The sequence below is a fragment of the Sturnira hondurensis genome, unplaced genomic scaffold (genome assembly GCF_014824575.4).
Source record: "Sturnira hondurensis isolate 20B ecotype Veracruz unplaced genomic scaffold, ASM1482457v3 Scaffold0014854, whole genome shotgun sequence".
NCBI classification, from domain to species: domain Eukaryota; kingdom Metazoa; phylum Chordata; class Mammalia; order Chiroptera; family Phyllostomidae; genus Sturnira; species Sturnira hondurensis.
This window is the reverse complement of record NW_028087485.1, coordinates 4,862,812-4,875,995: the sequence shown is the minus strand read 5'-3', so window position 1 is coordinate 4,875,995 and position 13,184 is coordinate 4,862,812. Positions and strand designations below refer to the sequence as shown.

General features: G+C 36.5%; 1 protein-coding gene across 2 annotated transcripts in view; it reads left to right on the top strand.

Moving 5' to 3' along the window:
* The window catches only part of MXI1 (MAX interactor 1, dimerization protein), a 76,347-nt gene that overhangs the window by 51,900 nt on the left and 11,263 nt on the right, over positions 1-13,184 (top strand). The window lies entirely within an intron of this gene.

Genomic DNA, 13,184 nt, shown 5'->3' with positions numbered 1-13,184 from the left:
TAGCTTTTCAATAATATCCTCATTGCTTTGATAGTTTGCAATTCCATCTCTAATTTTAGGACATCTCCACTGTTTATTTTTTCCTCCTCCAAGTTGCTAAGGGTTGCTGGACATCAGCTATGCTGACTTGATCAACTTGAAATTTGTGCCGTCTTTAACTGCAACCTCCTTATGGATCAGCCATTCTACATATTGTTTTCCTATTGTGTTTATCACAGTAACTGTTCAAACTTTTTAAAAAATGCCGTTAGCAGAGTGGGAGGCAAAGCACAAAGCTAGGCATTATCCGTATCACACTGTAGTTTTAGGATAGGACTTAAGTTTCTCTAAAGGTAGGTGGTAGAATTCAATGATTTTTAAGATCTCTTCCAGTCTGAAGAACATTCTGAGATTTTAAGCACTGAAGTCTACTTTTTACTCTCAGAACTAGTTTTTGAACCAAGGACTAGAACCTGTACCTTTCAACTCCTGATCTAACAGTATTTCCTTGTATGTTGTTATGACTCCTATTTCCTCTTTTGCTGAAAATACGGACTTGGTTCAAACTTCTTTATCTTCCCCTATATTTTCTGCCTTTATACTTTTGGCTCAAATTCCTTGCCTCTTTTTCTCCCCACTCCCCTCTTGAACTTCTAATGCACATAGAAGCGTGAGCAAGAATAACAAAAGTGTTTATAATAACCAAAAATTAGAAATAATATGAATTCCTGTCAGTAGGAGAATGGCTAAATAAATGATAATACAACCATAAACTTGGAGTAGATAAAAAGAATGATATAGACCTCTATCTGTATACATGAAGAGATTTCTAAGACATAACTAAGTGAAAAAAGCCAATTTCAAAATAGTATTTCCAGTATGATTTCATCTATGTTAAAAATGCCACATATGTAAATACATTGGAAGTTCTGGGAAGATACATGTCAAATTGATGTGAAAACCTCTGGGAAAAGGGAGAGTGGAGGAGAAACTGCCGTGTTGATTTTATTGCTAGAGTTTTTGTAGTAAAATTATGTTACTTGTGAACTTAAAGATTTTAAAAAGGCAATAATGTATGAGTAATCTTACCCATACGTTTCCATAGATAATAACGCTGGAAGGGATCCTAGAAAATTATTGTTATTTTGTGGATAAGGAAACCTAAGTCCCTCCAAGTTATGTGTTCCACCAAGCTGATTAATGACACAGACAGGCTAAGAACCTAGATTTTCTGATTGCCAAAGCAGAACTTTTTCACACTGCCTTCTTATACAGCTGATATGTAGGTTTATCAGGAAGTCTTTCCTGATTATCTAGAGTGGTATCTTTTCTAAATTCCTACCTGTTCACTGTTTGTGTCACTTATATGCATTTTAACCCACACTATCTTGTGCTGTAATGTCCTCCCTTTCTCGATCATATGTAGTCTGTGAGGTGACAGTGGACTGTAACTTACTCCTGACATGGTTTCTTACACATAACAGGTACTTGGTGAATTAGTAATTAACATTTTTGTTTGATTTTTGTCGTGGTCTGTGTACCTTGTGTTGGATTAAGAGAAAAAAGTTAAATGAGGAGTCAAATAAATAGCTGTGTTTTTTTTGTGTGTGCTTTGTTTCAGTTTGTTGTATGTGCGTATGAGACCACTTGGAGATAGAAAATATTTTAGGAAGGCACATAGTGAGATATTTGCTACCCTGCAAATATCTTCCCTTTCCAAGAAAAATAGTTTTGTCCTCTACTCCTGCTTCAGAAAGAACAGTTTGTCCTCATAGGCTATTGTAGGTAATATGACCCACTTAGGAAATATGTGGTGATTGTGCTTCATAATGGGATTTCTACTAAAGTTGTGTACCGTAGGAAAATGCCTCTTGAGTGTGCTGGTTATACAGATGAAAGTACATTTCTTTCTGTATTTGAGTTTGTACAGTTGACCAAGAAACACAATTGTGACTTAAAATTTTACTATAAGTAACATAGAATCGGTGACAGATCTTTTTTTATTGTGTAAACACCTCTTCAAGATGTTTGGACTTTATATATGTCTAGTCCTTTATGTGTCATCATCCTGATTTGTCTGCAGAACTCTGTTATGTGATATCAGAGCTCATTAAATTTCAGCTTGCTTTTTGAGATATAGACTCTTCTCTATGATTTTTATCTGCAGTTGTGTTAATACTGTTTTGCTTCTAATTTTTTTGTAACTTGGTTTATTTTGATAGCTGTTTAATCTGACATCATTAAAAGGCTGTGTAATTATTTAAACAGATTCTTTCATGGAAGTTTCCATAATCAGCTGAGGTTGTTCTTGGGTGGAGCCTTAGGAAGACTTATTCTTTTTTGGAAAGTTAATGTCTTTCTTAGTTTAGAATTAATAGCTTTAGGAAAACATCATAGAATCCTGGGAATTTCCATAAATGCTTCTAGCCAAAGAGATTGTATTGAAATGGCCAATTGGATCTCATAGGTATTCATCTAAATAGAGCTACTTATGCCAGAATTTTAAAAGTATATGTATGTGTATGTATATATGGATATATGAATATATATGTATACATTTGTTTAAAAAGCAGTTATGAGTTTGGCTCATAACTATGAAGTAATTAAAATAGAGATAAGAAGTATATATTATATAGGAAATGACCTGTGACTACTTCAGTATATTTTAAATATGGTATATTAAAACTTGTTCTTTCCCTGGTGAACATTTTATTAGAAATTTTAAAAAATATTTTATTTATTTATTTTAGAGAGGGGAAGGGAAAGAGAAAGACAGGGAGAGAAAGATCAATGTGTGGTTGCCTCTTGTGTGCCCACTCCTGGCAACCAGGCCCACAACCCAGGCGTGTGCCCTGAATGGAAATCAAACCAGTGACCCTTTACTTAGCAGGCTGGTGCTCAATCCACTATGCCACACCAGCCAGGGCAGAAATTTTTAAAAACTCAATTGAACACATTTTTATCTGCTGTGCTTGGAAGAAATATATTTGTGATTAGTTTTGCACTATTTTTGAGAACATAGATTTTTTATTTTCATGCAGCTTAAGATATGTAGATTAATTTACTTGTGATAAAATTAATAGACATTTGCCTGTCATTTTCTAAATGTTTCATTTGCCTTAGAATTTGCTACAGTAAAAATCTTTTTATTTTAAAATTGTACTCAATAATGCTTAGTTTTATAATATTTATTTGAATGAAATAGAAAAGAGTAGATTTTTAAACATTAGCTTTGAGTCATTTTCTGGTTTAGTGCTTTAATTTAAAAATATTGTTTTCAGTTGGTTGTCCTCAGTGGAGAAGCCTTTTAGGAAACTCTGAAGAGCTGTATCCTGTGTCTGTCTAGGATTTCTTAGTTAGACGTAGCAAAGCTGGAGCTCAAACACATGTTCCTACTTGGTAGCTTCATTGTGTAAAATGGCCTTAGCTTTCTTGGCAAGTGAAGGTTGGTTAGAGGTTTCTCAACATTTGTGATAGAGCTTTGAGTCTGTTGTACAGAGGGGTTAGATGCGAGTACAAGTGCAACTGGCCGTTATTAGGAGTAAACAATAACTAAGAATGATGTTTTAGCAGCAGTTTTATTATTTTCATTAAAGTGCAATTTGACCCTTCTAACTCAGTCCCCTTTCCCACCTTTTTTCACTTTTATTTGTGATAACTAGGAAATATGTTGAAATTTTAGATTTATTTCAAAGTTCCTTGATCTCGAAAATTTAGGATTTGTTTTAAGCTTCCTTTGAAAATCAGTGTAGGATGACTTATAAGCAATGGATAATGGTCAGTTGTCTATGCTAATGTCTCGTAACAGTTTTATATACCATTAACCCCAAGATGATGTTTTATGATTTAAAGTCTTTGGTGGCAGTGAGACTTCATTTGAAGTGGGTTATTAGTTCCTGGCACTGACAAAAGGACTCCTAATGATAATTACAAATCAAATGACCAGCACTTATTAGTCACTGGCTGTGTGCTGGGTGCTGGGGATAGGACAAAAGTAGTAGTCCTTGGCCTTGCTCTTGAGGATTTATAGTCTAACTAGGTGGAATACAAAAGATATTATTATAAAGCTCCTATAAGAAATATATATAATTAAGTGTCAAGTTGTGTGTGCTCCCCTAACACTGATGTAAACTCATGTTAGGGGATTATCGTGGGCTGAGGTTAGTGTGAATGACTTAGTTATGAGTGATTATTCCTGTGACTTGCATGGTTCTAAGAGTTTGCTAATATTGCCATATTTTTAGTATGTCTGAAAGGGCTTTGAGGAGAAATGCTGCCTCTGAAACTTTTTTGCTCTGTCTTAATCATAAGTTGTCACTTAATTTTGAGGTGAAAGTGAACTTTTAGCTATTTAGCCTGGATAAGATACACATGGGCTTGGGACTGTCTGCATTTAGAGAGTATGATAAAACTTCTTATTCTCTTAATCTATGGTTGCTTTTCTGCTGTGTCTTTAGTGACAGCTAAAATACAGTATCATTTTTAATGACTGTTTTCCCTATGAAAGAGTGTCTACTATGGTTCTCCCCTATTTATAGCAGCAGTGTTGGTGAATGCCCAGGTGTCTTATGGAAACAGCCAAAAGCTTCAGCGGGGACAGATGATTCTGCTATAGCTTCAGGTGAAAAGGGTAACTAAAAGCCCGACATCCATAGCTCTCCAGAATCTCTTAGATGTCATTTTGTTTTGGAGTACTGTTGAAGGTGTTCATTTTATTCTCGTAACTCCTATGTGATAAAAAAACTTTTGGGGTCATTTATTTACCCTTGTAACTTACATTTCATCTGAGTGTTTCTCAGTTAATCCTTTAATAGAGAACCTTGAACAAGATGTTTCTGTGGGAAATCCTTTGCCTTTAAATTTTCCGCCTCTTTACTAAATCAACTTCAGATTATTGACTTTAAAAAATTTCAGCCCTGGCTGGTGTAGCTCAGTGGACTGAGCACGGGCCTGTGAAGCAAAGGGTCCCCGGTTCGATTCCCAGTCAGGGCACATGCCTGGGTTGCAGGCCAGGTCCCCAGTAGGGGACACATGAGAGGCAACCACACATTGATGTTTCTCTCCCACTCTTTGTCCTTCCTGTCTCCTCTTTCTAAAAATAAATAAATAAAATATTTCAAAAAAAAGAGAAAAATTTCAGTATAGTTTGCCTAAAAACTGATATGAGAAGTTGATAATAAGATTATATGCCATTAAAAAAATCTATTTTTTGTAGAATGCTTTATTTTTTAATACATTTATTCAAAAGTAATTAGAGCAAAGCTGACCCTTTAAAATAATCCAAAATTAAATGAGAAAAATATGGGCTAATCTGGAAATGCAATAGATAAATTAGAATAAGGGAGAATTCCAGAAATTAAGAAAAGGTACACTAAGTTTTTTTTTTTAAATCAAAATTATAATAATTAGAATTAGGGAGTATACTCCCTTGAAGCTTGAAGGAAGAATTTTTTAAAAGATTTTATTTATTTATCTTTAGCGGGAAAGGGAAGGACAGAAGGAGAGAAACATCAATGTATGGTTGCCTCTCGTGAGTCCCCCGCTGGGAACTGGCCTGCAACCCAGGCATGTGCCCTGACTGGGAATCGAACCGCAAGCCTTTGGATCGCAGGCCCGTGCTCAATCCACTGAGCTACACCAGCCAGGGCTGAAGGAGGAATTTTTGAATTAAAAAAGAAGAAAAAGAAGATAGTCCTACTTTACACAGTGAATGCTAACTATATAGGGGCTAATTACCCTAATGAAAATGAAAATAAAAACAAAGCAATTTACATCAGTCCTTTAAAATATCACGGTTGCGCTTTATTATAAAGATGTTAGAGGTATGTTTTCGTTACATATATGGATTGTCATGAAGGACAGCCATCACAGTTTCCCTGAGCCATCTGTTGGTGTCACTGACAAAAACAGGCTCTGGCATTTGGATCCTTGGTGTGACCAATTACAGCATTTTTCTCTAGGATTGTAATGTCTGTATGTTTTTCTCTCTTGATTCACTTTATTCCAGTCTGATTCACAAATTATAGAACAGCTTGTCTTTGGCATAACTATAAAAAAAATCCAGTCTCTCCTAAATAAAGTTCTTTTTCAATTGGAAATTCCATCTTTGTAGTTAAAACATTTGTAAACATAACACAATTTAGATAGAGCTGAACAAATTTTCAAGAGTTGCTATTTTTGTCATGGGGGAGGCTTTCCTAAAGAGCAGTTTGGTGGTACTGGTCTCTGAGAACTCCCTTGAAAGCAGTTGCACTCGACTGCTGCATGTATTGGGTCATATGAGGAGGAAGCATGAACTGCATTTACTGGCTTGAATGTTCAGGAAACATTGGTGTGTTTAAAAGAAAATAATGACTAGATATTGGGTCCTATTTTTCATCAATTTAAAGGATCACTTGTTCCCTGAGATTAGAGATGATGGTAATCCTGAAAGCTGTTTTAGGACTTTTGTCTTATAATATCTAATATTTGAAAGGAAATGTAGCCAAGTTGGGCAAATTTATCCTCCAAAATCTACTAACTTCTTTGGTCGGAGCAATAGCTTTTATGTTCTTGTTGTTGTGATATTCTTAGACAAGAGAACCACACAGCCTGCCCTGATGAACAGCCAGGATTTTGATTTACGGTGGTAACAAAATGAACGTGTTCCTTCATCCTGGCTTTTCCTTCTTCTGAAAGCCACAGAACAATATAGATTTTTTTCAGGACCATTCTCCTGGAATCAAAGTGTGATGGTACTTGTATAGCAGTCCTTCTTGGACAGAATACCATAGTGGTATTGAGTTGAGGGTAGAATCACACAAAATAAACACTAGATCTCTGATTCTCTTCTTATTTAATTTTTTCCTGGACTGATCCAGAGGAGAACCAAAACAAAATTCAGAAATAAGTCAAAACATGTAGTGTTGCAGCCCAGTCATAATTTTGAACCCCGTTTGTTTTTTTTTTACTGGTAAGAGTTTGTCTTTTAGGAGACTATCGTGTTTGTTGTTAATCCATTGACTACCTTACCATTTCCTGTTCAGAAGGGTTTTAAAAAGTGAAGTAGTTCTTAAGGTATGCTCACTTTCTACCTTCCTGAAAAATGTTAATCCGTCAGTGCCCAAATACAATACTGAAAAAAATGTTGCTTTATCAGAAAACAGCGTGCTCAGGATTGATGCCAGGTGTTACGTGAGGCTGCCTCCAAAAGTAACTCTCAAAAACTGTTCTTCAGTTGGGCCCTTTGTGGTCAGAAAAAAAATGTGATACGGTATAATGAAAAAGAAAGATCAGAAGAGTTAAGTAACTTTGAAATAAGACAATATACCAAAACATAAATTATCTGTCATTATGAGCACTATGATGCTTAAAATTCTCTGAATCTTACTTTTCCAGAGGTTCCAAACGCCCAGTGAGTTTTAATTACAGATAGGCCAAACAGTTGCTCCCGGTTACTTTTTCCTGCCCAAATTTTTACACCCCCCCAAAAAAACAAAATAAGAAATAAACAAAACTCCCTGCATTTTGATCTGGGAGGAATTGTCCTAAAATGGGACATTAAAAATAATCCCTGGCTGACTTGACTGAATTGGCAGATACCCAGCTATGCTAAACCATTTGCTGTCTGCCAGTAGTGAGCATGGTCACCACTTTTAATCATTTAACTCCCTATTTCAGGTTACTCACATTCAGTACACATCGTGAATATTCATCTTCCAGGGACGCAGCAGTTCTTAGGCCAGAGTGTTCCTGTTAATAAAACATGTCTTTCCTCCCAAGTGGATACACCCCCTTAAAATGAACTATTATACTAATCATCTTATTAGCGGGGCCATTTTTAAAAGGCATTGTGCTATTTTCATTTTATGCTTCTAAACAAACATTTACAATACAGAGCATTCTTTGAGTGTGCTATTTGTGCTATGTAGGCTCACCATTTTATTAGACATCAGTAACAATATTTTTTTCATTTCCCTCTGCCATTCTGAATTATAATTTGATATAACAAATAATTCTCCTGGTTTGTGGATGGGAATGGACTATGAGAGTTAGGCTTAAACTTAAAAAAACAATCTTTTATAGCAGAGTAGACTGGTGCTTGTTATATGCATTTTGTGTATGAAACTAGGGCAGTGTCTTACAGAACCTTATCACTGTTTCTCAGATCTGACTTGCCAGCACGTAGGAAGTTTGTTTTGGTTTCAAAATGTACTTTACCCCATGGTGGCTGGCAGGGTACAATACTATTGACATCACTGTGTTTCAAATAGAAAATTAACAAGTAGCTACTGTTGTGATTGCAGATTGCCTTCCCAGTCCCTGTGAGAATGCTTTTTCTTTTGGGCAGCAATACTTCTCAGCCCCTTGGTACCATTAAATCAGCCAGTGGGGGCTGCCAGAATAGGGTGAACACCAACAAAAGGCTGAAGAGTAGAAAAACTGCTAATAATGCCAAAAATCTTTCATCAGTTTCCAAATATACGTGAAAGGTAGATACTTGTTTAAATTTTTCTTCCACTCACAGCTGAGTTTTGACAGTGGGCCAGGTTCAAGCCTGATCTCTACTGATCTCTCCGGAGAAGAGGATCCTTTCCCTCCACCAAAACCCCTGGAGAGATGCCAAAGGGAAATAAGCTATTTTGTATTTAGAACAAATTGCCACTGTTTTCTCCAGTGATGTAGCCCTATTTCCCAGACTTTGAAACTTGGAATACAGAAAGTTCTTGTGTGACCAAAGAAGAAATATGGTGAATGAATAAGTTTGTTTTTTGGTTGTTGTTGTTTTGTGTTTTTAAACCAAATCCTCATAAGCATAGAGGGGATGAATCTAAATTTAGCTCAGAGTGGACATCAAGTGAACAATTTCTGTTAAATCACTTTGGAGATTGGGTTCCTTGTGGGAGTTTCAGTGAAGAATATATGTCTCTGGAACCAGATTTTAATTAGTTTTTTTTTTCAAATGAGGCTGTCAAAAGTCAAGTCTTCCTTCGAGATGACTGCACGACAGTGGAAAAAACAGTTTGTTCGTGTGTTTTGCATTGGAAGCTTCATCTGATCAGCAGTCCTGGGATCTTGTGAAATTTTGCAAACCTAAATTTCTCATATTATCAGATGGGATAAAAACTGTTCGTTTAATTTTCCCCTGTGCATTGTAGAGTACTTCTTTTTAGACTTTTACCTCTCATACCTGGGTTTTCTTAGCTGTTTCTTTTCCATTTTCTCCTTAGTAGCTGCCTTAATACCATTATACTTGTTATTATCACTATTTCTTGAACAACAGCTGGAACAGAGGTCAAACTTAACTATCAGTCAGATTTCTATTTGCTAGGAAACCTGTTAATAATATCTAAAAGTCAAAATTGGTGCCAAAAAATTGGAGACTTGAAAAAATTGTTTTTGAATTTTATTAGACATTGTTGTCATCTCTATAAATCCTTTGATAGGTCACTTCGATGTAATACCTGCAATTCTTAACCCTATACTTCACTATTAAAAGAGATGCTGACTCTAATCAAGGGTTAAGTTGAAGATTGTTGGTTACTCTACATGTAGTCATCTTTTGTCGTGACCACAGCTACACACAAAAAAAACCAGTGTAGAATTCTGACACCCATAAGCAGATCTCTAATGAATGTTGGCCTAGCATCTGATTCTACTGTTTAGAGGCCCTAGTATTGTTACCTCAACTTTGGTGAGTTACGGAGTCCCAGATAAACCCACTGGGAATTATGTTACATTCTTTCCCCCACTGTGGTTCCGTGTTTTGTTTGGTATTTGACAAACTGAAATGACTGAAAGTATGGATTCAGTCTTATCTAGAAGATAATTAAAATACAGTGTGATTAGTGTGAAAATCGAGTATTAATTATGTGAGGGAGGGGTGTGGCAAGGAAGGCCTCATGGAGGAAAGAATACTTGGGCAGTGAGCTGACAAATGAGTTAGATACTCACTGGTTGGACAGTGGAGAGGACATTCCAGATAGAGAAATCAGTAAAATACAAAAGCACATTGGTTTGTGGAAGAGGTTTTCAGGAGGTAATAGGAAGTGGGGTTGGAAAGGTATGCAGAAGACTAAAATGAATAACAATTAATTACTACTGGCATCTTTCAAAAGAATTCTTTACATCTACTTCAGTGATATAATTGGGTGGAGCTCATTGTTTACTGTTATTTTTATTGCCCGAATGGCATTTCATCTTCTTCATATCTCTAAGATGTAAAGACTAAGTAAATTTTAGCCAACATGAATTCTGTATAGTTTTAGAAAGAGTATGTCACTATTTTCTCATCATTAATTTACTGAGTACTCACATTGCTTCTCTTTTCTCCCCACCTCCCCACTACCCCTCCACTCTTCCTCTCTGTCTAAACCTTTGAAAGACATAATTTCAGTCATGATTCAGACTGATGTTCTGAGATCCAAAAGCTGTGATAGTGATCTGTAGTAATATGCCCTGGTAGTTTCAACATAGATTCCTGGAGATGATGAGATGCAGTTTGAGATTTATTTGAAGTCTTTGTCATCATAAAAGTATATCGTTAAGACCTATGCTTTTATCTTTTTATAAGATAGTGTTTTTCTTCCAAATCTTAGAAACCATGACTTTGGGAAGGCACACTGTATTTAACTTTCTGGCTTTAAATACTCTCTGGCTCCCTACTGTAAGAGCTACTTAGATTTTATTAGGAGAAAGTGATTTTTTAAAGTCTTCCAAGAGTGAGTAACATGTATCTCAGCCTTACTGATTTTATTTTTTATTCGTATATAAATGAGCCCTTTAGTGCTTAGGTGAACAATGTGACCATAGAATAATTTATATAAATTGTATTTATAATTTGAAACTTCATTACAACACTTGGTGATATTCCTATTTTGTTTTTGTACAAAATACCGATTGAATTAAGAGGAATATTAATGAAAGCATCTTTATTTGAAAATTGAGAAGAGGGTGCTAGCTATTCTCCTGAGTTTTTATGTTGTTGTCATTAAGCCCCATTATACCCCCATCAGGTCTGACGCTAGGGAAATGCCCTTTACCAAGTTACTACCTGGGAGTTAATAGTCTATTTATTTTTTGTGAAAGAGATAATGTATAAGTTGTGAGTGAAACATAATATCATATGCTATTTTATGGGAACCACTTGTCTAAGCTTTCTTTTTTAAATTTTTAAAAATTTATTTTCTATTTAGGCAGTGGGGAAGGGAGGGAGAAAGAAAGGGAGAGAAACATCAATGTGTGTGGTTGCCTCTCATGTGCCCCCCTACTGGGGACTTTGTGAGCAACCCAGGCATGTGCCCTGCCTGGGAATCGAACCAGTGACCCTGTTGTTCTCAGGCTGGCGTTCAGTCCACTGAGCCACACCAGCCAGGGCTTAAGCTGTCTTATTTCACAAACAAAATAAGCTGAATGGCAGAATGTGATGATATTTGTTTTTCTAAACAAAATTCACTAGCTGCATAAATATGTTTGATATTTGGATCCATTTTTAATGTCGTTTTTCATAAAAGCAGGAAGGCAGATTTGGGGGAGAAATTTTGGAGATTTTCAGAAGATTCTCAACACATCGAATTTTAGAGAAATGTTGGGATATAAAATGTGTAGGATAAGCAGCTAGTTGCTGTCATGTGCAAAAGCGTTGTGTAACAAGTTGGGAAACCTGGCCAAAGCCACTGCAGCTTTGAAGAATGTGGCTCAAGGGAGAACTCAAAGCCTATTGCGTAACATTCAGTAAAGAGGAAAATGCAAGTACTGTCCCTATCACTTGACTTGTTTTCCATTTTGATTTAGTTACTTGGCAAAGTCTTGGTATCTTTTAGTGAAGGAATGAAAGACAAGTTCCAATGAAGGACTGTGCCTTCAAGGGCATCAGCCAGTGGATGTTTTGTGAGACTGGGCAGGCGCGTTAAATTTCTTATTGTTGGGCGGAGGGATTAGAGTTTCCAGAGACAATTTGAAAAACATCATCGTGTGCTACTTGCAGTTTTTTTCTGAAAGGGAATTCTTTCTTCTCCTTCAACATTATGTGCTCCTTGTCGTTGATATACCTGTGCTCTAAAATGTCACAGCTACTAGGAGGGGCCATTTCATAGCAGAATCATTTCCCCTCATGTTCTGTGATATTTCAGTTTGGCAGTAGAGTTTACAAGGTTTGAAATCAAAAGCAGCTTTGGTTCCTTCAGAGGAAAATGATCCTTGTCAACCAAAATGAAAGCCAAACAGACTCCAATTGTTCCTTTTCCCACAAGGGGCTTGCCCTTTTTGAAGGTATGGGTAATTTTAATAGGACCTTCTCTCTGACAGGCTTAGTCACTGGGAATTGCCTTTTCCCCTGGGTAAAACTCAGTTTTAAATCTCATTTTAAAATAGACCTCAAAGTATCTTTGAAAATAAAAGTACTTTGGTACCTCTCCGTTCTCTTGCTCCTTGTCTCTCAGCAAGGAACCTGAGTTTTCTCAGAGGGCACTTCCTGATACAGTGTCTAATCCTAACTTTACAGTTACTTGCACTAAATTAGGAAAGATTTTAGTTTTATCATTTTTATCGTGCCATTCATGTGTTGTGAAAAGTTAAATAAATGCTAACCAGGGAGCTAAATTTTTTTCTCATTTTCAATCAAGTCTAGTTCCATAGATTTTACAATGTCTGGTTTTTTCTTTTGGTTGCCAGCCTAGTGTTCCTCAGCACAGCAGCCTGAACTTTCCCCAGCCTTCTTACCCTACTTTGTAAACGTGCAGGTCATGCCTAAGAATCCATGTTGTCTGTCAGCTCTTCCACTCCTTGGAGACTTGAAAAACATCGTATATATGATACTAGCAATTTTTTTCCCTCAGGGCATAAGGATTTTCAAATCAAACCGAGCATTTTTCTTCTCTGTCTCCTATCTGCTTTTCTTCCACCAGTATCTCACAGCCTAAGATTTGTCAAACACGTACAGGAGTCTCCTGAGCCACCAGTCACGTGACAATGAAGGCAAGAAAAGAAAGGACCAGATGGCATCAAAAGATATGCCTTTCTAGGTCGTTGGTGGTTAAGCTTGCAATCTGGTTACCAGCAGGGAGACTATGGGAGAAAGGGTGGAGAATAGCAAAGCGCTATTGTGAGGGAAGAAGAATTTTGCCATACAGTTTACAGTCACGGGGTATCCATTGCTCTTGAAAGTATGTACCTACGTGCATTAAACACATATGGAAAACTGCAGCATTTGGATGGCAGCTTTGAAA